This window comes from Silurus meridionalis, chromosome 17, assembly GCF_014805685.1.
Source record: "Silurus meridionalis isolate SWU-2019-XX chromosome 17, ASM1480568v1, whole genome shotgun sequence".
NCBI lineage: Eukaryota > Metazoa > Chordata > Actinopteri > Siluriformes > Siluridae > Silurus > Silurus meridionalis.
This window is the reverse complement of record NC_060900.1, coordinates 26,990,260-27,004,354: the sequence shown is the minus strand read 5'-3', so window position 1 is coordinate 27,004,354 and position 14,095 is coordinate 26,990,260. Positions and strand designations below refer to the sequence as shown.

At 39.9% G+C, this 14,095-nt stretch overlaps 1 protein-coding gene across 1 annotated transcript in view; it reads right to left on the bottom strand.

Annotated features, from left to right (window-relative positions):
* Positions 1 to 12,961, bottom strand: part of grm6a (glutamate receptor, metabotropic 6a) — a 69,183-nt gene extending 56,222 nt beyond the window's left edge. Inside the window, exon 1 of the mRNA XM_046872266.1 lies at positions 12,523 to 12,961. The gene's annotated coding sequence lies outside the window, so the exon portion shown is untranslated. The remainder of the gene's footprint in view (positions 1 to 12,522) is intronic.
* Positions 12,962 to 14,095: the final 1,134 nt, after the last annotated feature.

Genomic DNA, 14,095 nt, shown 5'->3' with positions numbered 1-14,095 from the left:
GTTACTGTGAGTGTATGTTAGAGTGTGTTACTGTGAGTGAATGTTAGAGTGTGTTACTGTGAGTGTCTGTGTGAGTGTGTTACTGTGAGTGTATGTTAGAGTGTGTTACTGTGAGTGTATGTTAGAGTGTGTTACTGTGAGTGTCTGTGTGAGTGTGTTACTGTGAGTGTATGTTAGAGTGTGTTACTGTGAGTGTATGTTAGAGTGTGTTACTGTGAGTGTCTGTGTGAGTGTGTTACTGTGAGTGTATGTTAGAGTTTGTTACTGTGAGTGTATGTTAGAGTGTGTTACTGTGAGTGTCTGTGTGAGTGTGTTACTGTGAGTGTATGTTAGAGTGTGTTACTGTGAGTGTATGTTAGAGTGTGTTACTGTGAGTGAATGTTAGAGTGTGTTACTGTGAGTGTCTGTGTGAGTGTGTTACTGTGAGTGTATGTTAGAGTGTGTTACTGTGAGTGTATGTTAGAGTGTGTTACTGTGAGTGTCTGTGTGAGTGTGTTACTGCGAGTGTGTGAGTGTGTTACTATGGATGTGTGTTTGTGTGTTAATATGAGTGTGTGACCAAGTGTGTGTTTGAGTGTGTGACCAAGTGTGTTATTGTGAGAGCGTGCGGATTTTTGCTGGTTTCTGGATGCACACAAGTGTGAAGTGGAGTATTTAGACTTTGTGTTGCTGCAGGAACCCAGTGCTCTCTTGTACTGCTGCACATGTTGGGCTTTGATAGCATTTGCAGTAAGCAGTGGATATTACATTTGTCAGCAAAACCAAATTTACCACTATTATCACATTTCCCGGGCGGCCAGAAGGGCCTGCTTTCTCATCGCACAGCTCACACACATCAAATTGAAAAATCAAATGTGAAATTTGTCCAGCGTTACATCTGCTATACTCTCAGATCCGCGATGTCATATCTGAGCAATAGTGTACGCCTGGACCCTTTGAGGGTGCCTGTTTTTTTATATATACTCACACACGCACACACACACACACACACACACACACACACACAGTGAGTGTATGTATTTGTATCGTATATGTGTGCGTCTTTATATATTTCAGGCCGCGAAATGCTGTCATCATTTGCACGAGTAAAAACGTCATATGTTATAATGCAAACTAATTGTTCTGAAAGAGGGTTTCATCGCTCGCAGAGGCGTAATTTAATTCCGCAAACTGGCAGAGGCTCACAAGCAGACGGTAATGCGAGGAGACGCGAGGAGTCGAGTGCACACTCTCGCAAATATGATTTTTCCTGGTGATGGAACATCACTCGGAGCTGCTAAGCATAATGGCAGGCGTCAAAGATGCAAAGAACAGCCTTTATATTGACTGGCTTACAATCCATTCATTACACAGAAGTAAGTAAGTTCTGCAGTATGTTCCTCAGACGTCTCAGACGGGGTCTTTGATCTAAAATATATAGTTGTCCGGGGCCATCAGTGAGATAGTTATTAATATTGTATCATCACCATCATCGTCATCGTATTACAGTGTTTGGCAGGCTTTCATTCCACATGAACATTACATGATGAAGACCAGTGTTTACATTCACAACATCCAGAAAGACAGAAGTCAATAATACTAGTAACAATCGAAAACAATGCCGGTTAAGAATGTATTTCGGGCTCGTCCATCAAAACTTTTCTCCTGTTCCATTAATAAATGCAATTACCTAAAGCTTTTCAGGACTGGAGGAAGTACGATCAATGGGGAAACTTCGTTATCAGCTCGGGTTCGTCTACGGCTCAGTTTGAGTCAGCTTCCTATTCTTTACCTGCTTTTGTTTTTTATTTGTATGGTATATATATATAAAATACCCATATGTGTAAGTATTACAAAAGCTTTTGCCTTCAAATGTACTTAAGTATCCAAATCACTATGATTTATTATAACTATAATGTTCATATTATAATTTTTATCACAAGACTCTTTACATAATCACCTCAGTTTATGTGAAAAGACTCGAATGTGACTCTCAGCTCACTGATCTATTAATAGAATGATATTAATGACTCAAACACTGATTGATTTCTATTACAATCATCATGAACCCAAAACCTACACAAAGAAATCACATAAATAAGGTCACGTGTGTTGTGTCGAGTTCGAGTCTGGAGTTTCTTCATCATTTATTCCTCTCTAAATGTTCTGCTTGATGTTGAACTGATGCTGAACTGTATGTTGGTGATCAGTAGATACACAAAGCGCAGATCGAAACAAGTTCAAAACAGAGCGTGCGCTCGATCCTGATTGGTGACTCGCTGCGTGTTTTAGCAGTTACGTTTTTATCCTCGTAATAAAAAGAAATTTCACAAAATGTAGTTGAGTAAAAAGTAAGATATCTGATTCTGTATTTACTTCAGAAAAAGAACCCAGCCATTAGGGTTGCACAAGTCAGTGCACTCTTGGTGCAGGTCCCAAGCCCGGATTAATGTGGAGGGTTGTGTTATGAAGGGCATCCAGCGTAAAACATGTACCAAGAAAAATATGCGGATCACGAATCAGAATTTCATACCGGATCGGTCGAGACCCGGGTTACCAACGACCACCACAGGTATTGTAGCCAACAGGGTACCGGTATAAATTGGGCTACTGTTGGCCAAAGGAGGAGAAGGAGAGAAGGAAGACGTCTACAGAGAAAGGAGAAGTGGAGAAGAGGAGGTTTCTATGTTGGTACTATGACTGGTAAAGGGAGAGAGGGAACTGATATGATGGAGAGGAGAAAGGTAGATATGCTGTGTGTTCAGGAGACCAAGTGGAAAGGAAGTAAGACTAGGAACATTAAAGGGGGTTTAAACTGTTCTATCATGGTGTGGATGGAAAGAGAAATGGTGTAGGGGTGATTCTGAAGGAAGAGTACAGTAAGAGTGTAGTGGAGGTGAAGAGAGTTTCTGATAGGGTGATGATCGTGAAGCTGGATGTTGAAGGCGTGATGATAAATGTCATCATTGCTTATGCTCCACAAGTGCGTTGTGAGATGGAGGAGAAGAAAAAATTCTGGAGTGAGTGAGATGAAGTGGTGGAGAGTGAACCTAAGATTGAACGATTGTGATGGTGATTGGTGTTTTCAATGGGCATGTAGGTGAAGGGAACAGAGGTGATGAGGAGGTGATGGGTAGGTATGGCTTTAAGGAGAGGAATGTGGAAGGGCAGATGGTGGTAGATTTTGCTAAAAGGATGGAAATGGCAGTGGTGAATACGTATTTTAAGAAGAAGGATGATCATAGGGTGACGTATAGGAGTGGAGGAAGGTGCACACAGGTGGACTATGTTCTATGTAGTGGAGTGAAAGTCAGTAGGAGTAAGACAGGGTACATAGTGTGAATGAGAGGGAGGGCAGTGGAGGGGTACGGTTGCGAAGAGAGAAGAGGTGAAGCAGGTGGAGGAGATCATTGGGAGTGACGACGATGGACAGGGTTAGAAACGAGTTAATTAGAGGGACAGCACATGTAGGACGTTTTGTATTTAGTCCACCAGTGCGTGTATGGGCATGTGCAGACCAGATAGAACCTGCAAAAAAATAAATTTCCTCTGGGAAATTTTAGGTTTCATCCGACTGAGAGAGATTGGCGCTCATTTTCACACATGGGCTTTGATGAATATGTAAATTAGGGCGCCGCAGTGCAACAGGGCGCGGTGTGATTTACAACACCTGAAAGTCATTACGGGAACGGCAGCGATGTAAAAAAAAAAAAAAAACCATATCCGCAAAAGCTTTGTTTCCACCCCATTTCAGACAATTTGGTATTGTCAACTAACAATTGCCACCCATCTGCCCACTCTCGCCATATCATCATCATCCCACAGCTAACAACACGGACAGGTGAAATCCTTCTGGATAGATGAAGCCACACAAATGCATGTATTTTATGGCTCTTATCCAGAGCAACTTACAACTGATTAATCAAGGGTTAAGGGCTTTGCTCAAGGAACCAGCAGTGGCAGCTTCGTGGTGCTGGGGTTTGAACCCATGACCTTCTGATCCACGTCGCAGAGTCTTAACCACTGAGCTTTTAAAAACCATTTACCATCTTCTACATATAATATATGGACAAACGTTTGTGGGTACCTGACCACCCTTTTTGAACATCCCATTCCACAATCTGTTATAATATCTTCCACTCTTCTGGAAAGATGTTCCACTAGATTTTGTGGAGATTCATTCAGCCACAAGAGTGTTAGAAAAGTCAGGAACTGATAGAGGTACATTTAACTCTTGTCATTTCCTTATCACACCTCGCTCTGTACCACGCTGTCTGAGATCCTCCAGCACTTCTCGACTGGTACCACCTTCTCTCAGGATGAGAGGTAAGTATACTTTAAGGCTCTTCTCTGTTCTGGCACCGAGTTGGTGGAATGAACTTCCCCCTAGATGTCCGAACAGCGGAATCCCTGGTGGAGCCCCTGACGAGTCTTCAAGCGACGGGTGAAGACCCACCTCTTCCTGAAATGCTTAAACTTACACTTTCCAATTGCTTTAAAATAAAACTCTTAACAGAGCTGTAGGCTGATTTCTCTTAAGTTTGTAATCTAGATTTATTCATTGATAGAGGACAAGGGCCTCTGGCGAATGCCATAAATGGAAATGGCGTAAATGTAAATGGTCAATAGAGGATAATGTTGATGTCATTCATGTGCATTGACCTTTTCAGTCACCAGATCTCAGTCGCTGAAAATATATTTCAGAAGGATGCCATTTAGAGTTTTAGAGACTAAGAGAAACTGTAGCACGGATTTGAAAATCGAATGTGTTGTTACATCATAAAATACGTTAGCCAATCACGTTTTGATATGCAAATGAAGGTGTTGCACTTTCATACTTCTTTTCCAGGAGAAGGAAATAGAACTTATGTAGAGGTTCCAGTTAGAGTGTTAATATCTTTTGAATTGATATCTTGGTACCTGGAGAATTTTGTTTTGTTTTTGAGAGAAGGGTGTTCATATCTCCGCTACAGTTTTTGCGATTTATAGAATCTATAGCAAGGGTTTGTTTGTTTTTCCACTTTAATTTCCATCTGTATTACTTCAATTTCACACTTTTAGATTTTTTTTTTTTTGTAAATTATAGAAAGCACTTCCCGAACACTCGAAATGTGCGATATAAGAAAGTATAAAATAAAATGTAACAAAAAAAGTCTCCTGTCACAGATTTGATCTATTACCGCTCACAACACACCTGATGTAATCAGCAGCTGTGAGAACAAAAAACGGATCTGGAACGAGGCCTTCGAGAACGACGCCGAGGACCTCACGGCTAATAGACTGGGAAATGTATAAAACGAACCCTCATGCATTTCGAATCGATGGTGTCTTTCACCAGACGATGCATTAATTCAGGATTATATGGCAACAGGGTCCAGTCGCTGCTTCAGAAATGTGGCCAGTGCTTTTGAAGCTTCATCCATCCTCCTCCTTGTATAATCAACAAAAGGTTTGCGCCGTGTCAAATGCAGCGTGCCGCTTCAAAAATAGCTTCACGTCTACAGCCCCGGAAAGCGACACGATAAATAATACACCAGGCCCCGAATAAATGCGATCGGGATGAGGAATAGTGTGCTTTTTTTGTTTTTAGGACGACGTTGGCGGTTTTGCGGATCGATGAGCTCAGCGGTTTGGGGGGAACGATAAAAAAAGAAAACGTGTCTTTTTTTTTTTTTTGTCGAAATCTTCAAGCGAATCTTCGAAACACGTCCCATCGTCGGATTTAACGGAAAGGTTTTCGGTTCGTTTTTAGTATTTTCCAGATGGGGGTCAGAAACGCAGAAGAGAAATGAAAGATGCGTTTTCAGCAGCTCAATGGGAAGCTCAAAGCGTTCTGTTTGTGTACATTCGCATTGGTTTCGCCTTCTGAGCGTCTTCCAGCTGGCAGTAGTGCAATCTGTAAATTAAAGATACGATTCAGAGTGGAGGAAATGTGCAAAGAAGCGCTACGGACATGCAAATGAAGGATCTGGTGACTTCCCAACGTTTGCATCCTCGTTTTATTATTTAACAAATTAAATGATTTTGTACTGTATATGTTGATGAGTTGAAGTGTTTTGCATTGATATCTGGCAACCACATACTTATTCTAATGCCAGATATGAAGGGTTGTATGTCGGACTTTACGCCACAGAGGCATTGTATCCAAGCTTGATTCTGATTGGTCGGGTCTTGTTTAATGCGCTGGTTTAATAGATTTCGTGAACTTAGTAACAACTTGCGCAGAATATTTTTGTTCAATGCAAACAGATTTTCTTTAATAAATAAACGCTAGGTGCATGGAGAACAACTCACACTGCTACTTCCACGATTTTCTAGAGATTTTTCAGACAGGTCATCGGGTCTTAAGCTACTCTTCTGACTTGCTGATCAGAAATATTGTCAGGAACTTCTATGTGAGGCCGGGGGGACGGTTGTTCCAGAAACGTGCTGGTAGCCATTATTGTCAATGAAATGTAGCAAACCATCTTGTTGCTAAAGGTTTCTTTGCTTCCACACGTCTACACTAATAAAAAAAAAATTATTATGGCGTTTTCGTCCAAAAAAAAAAAAAACACTCCACACTTCAATTTTCAATCTTTTTTCCAAAAGTCGCTCATCTACACTGAAACGTCTGAAAGCGCTCACATCCCTGTACTGCGCATGACGTTAAAACGCTTCGACTCACGTCAACGACTTAAAATGCGTCATGGTTTGATAAAGCATCTGTTTCACAAACCACACAATCCAAACTGTGACGTGACAAAAACGCCATTTTTAATTCGATTCGCTTCAAAGAGCGTTGTTGAAAACGTCGTCTCAGTGTGGACAGAAGGCAAAAAACTGAGAGGAAAATATGCGGGTTTTTTTGCGAAAAATTCATTTTTTTAGCTTCTTCACATGTTTTGGAGCTGCCCAGTCTTAGAAGCTTTTTGGAAGTATGTATTACCAATAATCTCTAAATTATCATAGAGTCATATTGATCCATTTGATCCTAAAGTTTGGATACTGGTTGATGTTCACACTGACTCATCATGAAAAGTATTTTATTTCACTCACAAGCTCTGCAGCAAAATTATAATTGGAAAACACTGGAACGGTCTAGTGTCCTATAGTACTTCTTTTAAAAAAATTATATTCTGCAAAAACGAATATATTTGGACCACTTTTTATGATAACAAAAAAGTGTGAAACAACTGAAAAATGTCATATTCTAGGTTCTTCAATGTAGCCACCTTTTGCTTTGATTACTGCTTTGCACACTCTTGGCATTCTCTTGATGAGCTTCAAGAGGTAGTCACCTGAAATGGTCTTCCAACAGTCTTGAAGGAGTTCCCGAGATGCTTGGCACTTGTTGGCCCTTTGCCTTCACTCTGCGGTCCAGCTCACCCCTAAACCATCTCGATTGGGTTCAGGTCCGGTGACTGTGGAGGCCAGGTCATCTGGCGCAGCACCCCATCACTCTCCTTCTTGGTCAAATAGCCCTTGATGCCTTCAGTGTGACTCTACAATTTTCATAGTCATGAAAATAAAGAAAACTCTTTGAATGAGAAGATGTGTCTGTACTATATATATATATATATATATATATATATATATAGAGAGAGAGAGAGAGAGAGAGAGAGAGAGAGAGAGAAATTCAAATATATTTAATACACTATATTCAATATACAGTATAACATTATGTATAGATGGATAAAAAGGTTCCAGCTGTTGTTCTTTAATAAACTGACCCTGCTCTGTAGGAATAAGTGGATCGAACCGTAGGAGGCGTGCAGTTACTGAAACATTATCAACTTCAGTGTGTAAAAGAGTAACTCCGCTTTGCATTGTGCTGCATCACACAACCCTGTTATTGATTAGTTCCCAAGTCTTTAATGTCTTATGTCATATATATATATATATATATATATGACATAATATGCAGCGTAATTGTTTAAATATCTGCTAACTAAAGTGTGTACACCCTCAGTGATAACAGCTGTATGTCATGTAAACGTGCAAAGACACACGTCCTGTTCATCTTATTCATGTTTTTGTCAAAACCTTACAAATTTCTGTATTTTGTTTGAGATGGTTTGGACATGTGCAGAGGAGGGACATGAGTTATATCAGTAGGAGAATGCTTAGGATGGAGGAAAAGAGGAAGACCAAGGAGGAGGTTTATGGATGTGGTGAGGGAAGACATGCAGGTAGTTGGTTTGAAAGAGGCAGATGTAGAGGACAGGGGGGTATGGAGATGGATGATCCACTGTGGTGACCCCTAATAGGAGAAGCCAAAAGAAGAAGAAGAAGAAGTAGAGCAGTTCTGGTGGTTTGAGTCCAATTCTCTCATCCTGACCACTGGATGTTCTACATGGAGCTCATGGATTTAAGAATTAGAATCATTGCTCTCCACAAAGATGTCGAGGCTGTAAGAAAATATCACCCTGAAACTGAGTTATAGTACAGTGGTCAGGGTCATACAGAGGTTTTCTGAGACGGATTCCACTGGGAACAGGAATGGAGAATAAATGTGGAATGGGATGTTCCAAAAGGTGTCACACAAACTGTTGTCTATATTGTGTATTATTTCAGCACCTCGTGGGCGACCCAGCAAAGATGTTCCTAGTGGTTTTTGTTAATGAATAATTTAGCACTCGGGATATTTATGGAACATGAGCATGGCTTTACAGTGTGTGAACTTTCCCAAGAAAACAGATTACGAGTTGACACGAGCGAACATGAATGAGAAAGTGTTATGGTTTAGACGAGGGACTTTCTCATAACATTATTCTTAAAGAACGCGATGTAATCTCTGGCGCTCGTTAAAACCCCATGAATTTTGCATGAGACGCGATTTGCGCTAATAGGAACTCAGCCGTATGCTGTACACCTTTCTGGCCATAAGCTTCAGGATCTTGAAGGCTGCAATCTGTCTGGTGCTCCACACTTTCATGTTCAGTAAAGGATTAAATGCTCTTAGCCACATGTCGTGATTAAAAAAAGTACCAGACTTTCAACAAATGCTACAAGTAGAGTTCAGAAAATTGCTCTACTATTTTTTGCTTACAGACCTGAAATAATGCACTTATAGAGCGTAAAGAAGTCATTTTTTTGTTTTTATTTATTTTTTTATTCCAATTAGTTTGAATGAGTCCTCAGGGCCCTGACTATCAACTCAGACTCACGTTCAGCTTTTTTTTCTTTTTCTTTTGTGCCGTCTGTCAGGTGCTGGTTCTTACACAGTAAAGTGATTATTATAATTTCTTACATTATCCTAATGGTGTCATCTGTCTCTTTTTTTATAAAGCAGGAAAAAAAAGAAACATCGGAATGCAGCAAATACATCAAGAAAATCACACGCTTTAATAATTAATGCTTGAATACGCAGGGAAACGGGGATAAATACAGTATAATAAATAAAAACCCCTGCCTTTTTAAAATCACACGGTAATTGAGAAATTAAATATAAGTCTTGATGTTATGATACAATTATGAATGAAGGGATGGGTTTTTCAAGCTTCAGAATTTAAGGGTTTATTTGGTTTTGGAATTTTTTTTTGGTTAGATTTGGATTTATGGGGATTACTATTATTTGCTAAAACAATACAAAAATGTAGTCTATTTTTAAATTGAAATATTATAATAATTATAATATATACTAAAAAAACATACTGTATATATATATATTTCTTTTTTTTTTTTTTTTTTTTATTATTATTATTATTTTTTTAAATTTTTTTTAATGGGAAAAAAAATGGGGGAAAAAAAGTACAAAAATGGGAAAAAAAAAATAAAATAAATAAATATATATATATATATATATATATATATATATATATATATATATATATATAATTTATTTATTTTTTTTCACTTTTTTTTCATTTCATTTTATTTTATTTTTTAATACTATGACTTCACAGAAGAATGTGGTTTTTTTTTTTTTTTTTTTTTTTTACAAAAACCAGCAGCATTTAAATACAATGTAATGTTTACTCAGTGATCTATAAAACTTTTAAGATTGAAAATAAAATGTATAAAAAAAAACGTTCCATCACTAAGTTTATTGCCTATAAGTTGGTTTCTTATTATTGTTTTTCCGTGATGTGTGAGCCAGTGGCAGCTGTGGCATGGAAAACCTCCCTGAGATGGTATGAGTAAGAAACCTTAAGAGGAACCAGACTCAAAAGGGAACCCATCCTCATCTGGGTGGCACTGAATGTCCAAGATGGGTTCATTACATCCTCTTAAACTCACTCTCATCACGATCATTCCTGATCCCTAAATCCCTGATCCCTACCAGGTGCAGTAGAACCTCCTGAATTAGTTTTAGTTGAAATGATGAAGGTTTGAAACATCTTATGAAGATCCAGAGTCTGAGGACTATATAGACAAAAATCTGTGGACACCTGACCATACGATTGCTGTTCTCATTCTGATTGCTGTGCACATTTGCTGTTATAATAAGCTCCACTCTTCTGGGAAGATGTTTGACTAGATTTTAGTGTGTGCTTCTGGACTTTTGAGTGAGATTCCTTTAGCCTCATTCAACCAGTGAGTAAAGTCAGGTACTGATGTAGGTGAGGTGAGGAGGCCTGGGCTTCGGTCAGGATGAAAAATACATCCCAATGGTGTTCTATAGGGTTTGAGCTGTGTAGCAGGAGATCTTCCACTCCAACCCATGTAAAGTGTATCTTTGTCATGCTGGAACAGGTTTGGGTCTCCTAGTTCAAGTATAGGGGAATTTTCATGCTACACCTAAAGACTTCGTACACAATTACAAACATCTGATGGAGACTACATATGGAATTGGATGTTCAAAAAGGAGCGCGTACCAATCAATCCAACCAACGGTCAATCCAACGGTCAGCTGTCGACAAACTTGAATGCAGTTGCAATCATTCCTGAATGCAACGAAATACTTGATGTATTTATGCTGATATGCCTTTTTACCATGTGACGACTGCGTAACATTATCAGCATTAGTGTGGATATGTGCTATAATCAGCAACCACACACACACACACACACACACACACACACACACACACACACGGCCCTCAAATAACACTCACGACACTAATCCAAGTGAGTTGCATTTCCACAAAGTTGAAGGTGTTGCAGGATTTTTTCACAGTATATCCGTTGATCTTTATACAAGACACACCAATTAAAATTTCCAAACCGTTTAAACACGAGCGAAAATGCTTGTCAAACCGCACGCTGATTAATATTTCAGCGCACAAATGAATTCCTCGCATGAATTATGAATCGCACACTGCGAGTGCAAAAACAGCCCCTCTGTGTGTTTTATCCTAAACAGGAGCATCAACATTCGCTGTGGCAGGAAGGAAAGAGGGAAACCATGCAAAGCCTGCGCGCATGCACTCCTGTGGCTTATATGGATTAGGGAAAGCTGCTCGTCACCAAATGCACATCCTTCACGAGTTACTGTCTGCTCTGCATTCTCCTAAAGCTCTGCACTTAAAATACTATGCAGGTAGCCATGCGTATTGTACATCAAGGCATGAATATATGAAGAGAAGCACAGCCCGGGCCTTGGAGTTGAATTAACCCTTACGAGGTGCACTGTAGGAATTCATGCAACACTGCAGATGTCAATTTGGTGCTCAAGTTGATGTGGATCATCTTGATTGCCGTAATTTTTGGCAGTAAGTAAAAGCAATTCACCATATCGGCAATATACTGTACATATATTCGGTACCTTTATTTATTGCAATTATGGTACAATATACAGTACAATATGATATATATATATATATATATATACACACACACACGCTTGTGTTTTACTAACACAATGCCACATTTTCTGTTACAGTGTCACTATGCATTCAAACAGCATCAAGGATATGGTTTTTGGTACACAGCATCATGTGTGCAAGTTCCCAAGTGGTACCACACCATTACTCAGATTTGGTACCGTTATTTATTGCATTGTTACAACATATTTTTATGTAGACAGACAGACAGACAGACAGACAGACAGACAGACAGACAGACAGACAGACAGACAGACAGATAGATAGATAGATAGATAGATAGATAGATAGATAGATAGATAGATAGATAGATAGATAGAATTTGGTACCTTTATTTGTTGCAATTGTTACAGCTACAACATATTTTATATGAACCCACATACAGGTTATATATATTACATTATATATACATTAGAGTATATTGTGGGGGGTGGGATTATAATACATATATTGTAATACATATAACCTGTATGTGGGTTCATATAAAATATGTTGTAGCTGTAACATAATGAATATAATTATAATAATAATGACATTATTAATAAATGTACAAAATTCTATCTGTCTGTCTGTCTGTCTGCCTGTCTGTCTGTCTGTCTGTCTGCCTGTTTGTCTGTCTGTCTGTCTGTCTGTCTGCATATGTATACACACAATGATTCCTGCCTGTATGTGGGTTCATGAAGCTTTTAGGACACAATGAGAAACTTTCTTAATATGTCACATGCGTTCAAACCGCATAAATGAAACGCTCCTGAGGTTTGCACCAGTGGAGTCTCGTGCTCGCCTGATCTCTTACCTTTGTATCCCATACGGGCGCTTCGAGCTCGAACCTGGACTCCATCCAGCAGCTTAACCTGCAAGCTGAACTTCTGCATCCATTCCGTCAGTCTGAAACTTCCTCTGCGCTCTGTCCTACTCCCATATCAGCGGAGTTTCATCAGGGCTTCATGCCCGCTGCCACACTGAGGACCAGAATGAGGAGGAGAGTGAGGATGATGATGAGGAGGAGGATGAGGAGGAGGAGGATGAGGAGGAGGATGATGATTATGAGAGGAGTTCACTCAGTCGGACCCACAGTTGGATCACTCTGGAGAAGCAGAGTCCGAAAGATGAAATGCAGAAGCTGAGCAGATGTTAGGTTGTGGACATCACTATGAGATCCACCGAGAGCGAAAGGAAATGAAATGATCTCGGAGCTGCCGCCCGCGCGCGCTCTTAAACTAACGCGCGAGCACTCGTGCATGTGAGAGAGAGAGAGAGAGAGAGAGAGAGAGAGAGAGAGAGAGAAAGCAAGCAATGCACACATTCGTTTGGTAAAGAATGAAGCACTTGGATGGAGTGGTGCAACATTCTGTTTTTTTTTTTTTTTATCCGTTTGTAGTCACAGTTGCAGAGATACAGTCCAGAGTCTCTTACATTCTCACCAACCTTCACATTTCCTCTTTCTTTATAATCCTTCAATCCTGAAGAACTGCAGCTTTACCCCTGATTGTGTGATTGAGTTCTCTTCAACTGGCAAACATTTGCTGAGAATGTTCTCCATATGAACTTCCTGAAGATCCTTGAGATGACTGTGGATGGGTCTACAACTGTGATGACCAGATTTGCAATCAAATGTCTATCAGTGGCTCAGTTCAAGGGCTCAGCATGGGCAGTTTGGTGGTTCTAGGATTTGAATTTATGACCTTCTGATAAAGAGTCCAAGCATCTGGCAGTGCCCAAATCCAGTTCAAGCACTTGGGAGATGCCTTCATCCAGAGCAACTTGCAGTTGAGGGTAAAGGCCCTTTCACAAGGGCCCATAAGGGGCATCTTGGTGGTGCTGGGATTTGAACTTATGACCTTCTGATCCAGATACCAGTGTCCTAACCTAATTTAGATACAGTAGTTAATTATTTTGAGTCTGAAAAATGTTATGCATGAGCACTTTTCCATGGTGCACTGAACCAGAGTAACTCATGAGTCTTTTAAATATCATAACAACCATCCTTTGACCTTTACACATCTCAGAAACAAGCAAAAAAAAACAAGAAAAAAAGCTCCAAAAGCTGACAAGTTCATCTATAACCTCTTCTCCAGGTCTGCAGAAATGTCATGCGCAGGTAGTCCTCTGGCTAAGTGTGGCATTATAATGAGAACATTTGTCCATTGTGCTCAGTTAAGAACACAAACTCTGTTACTATAGATTTCAGGTACCTCGGAGCAACTCGTGGGGTCGCGGTGGAATGGCCATGGCCTGGAGCCAACGCTAGATCAACATGCCTGATTCACACTCTCCGATCGAACCCAAACCCCTCTGGAGACACTCTGGTTTGCAATTCGAATGCACAATTCACACATATAGCCAGTGGCTCCAGTGGTCATGTGGTC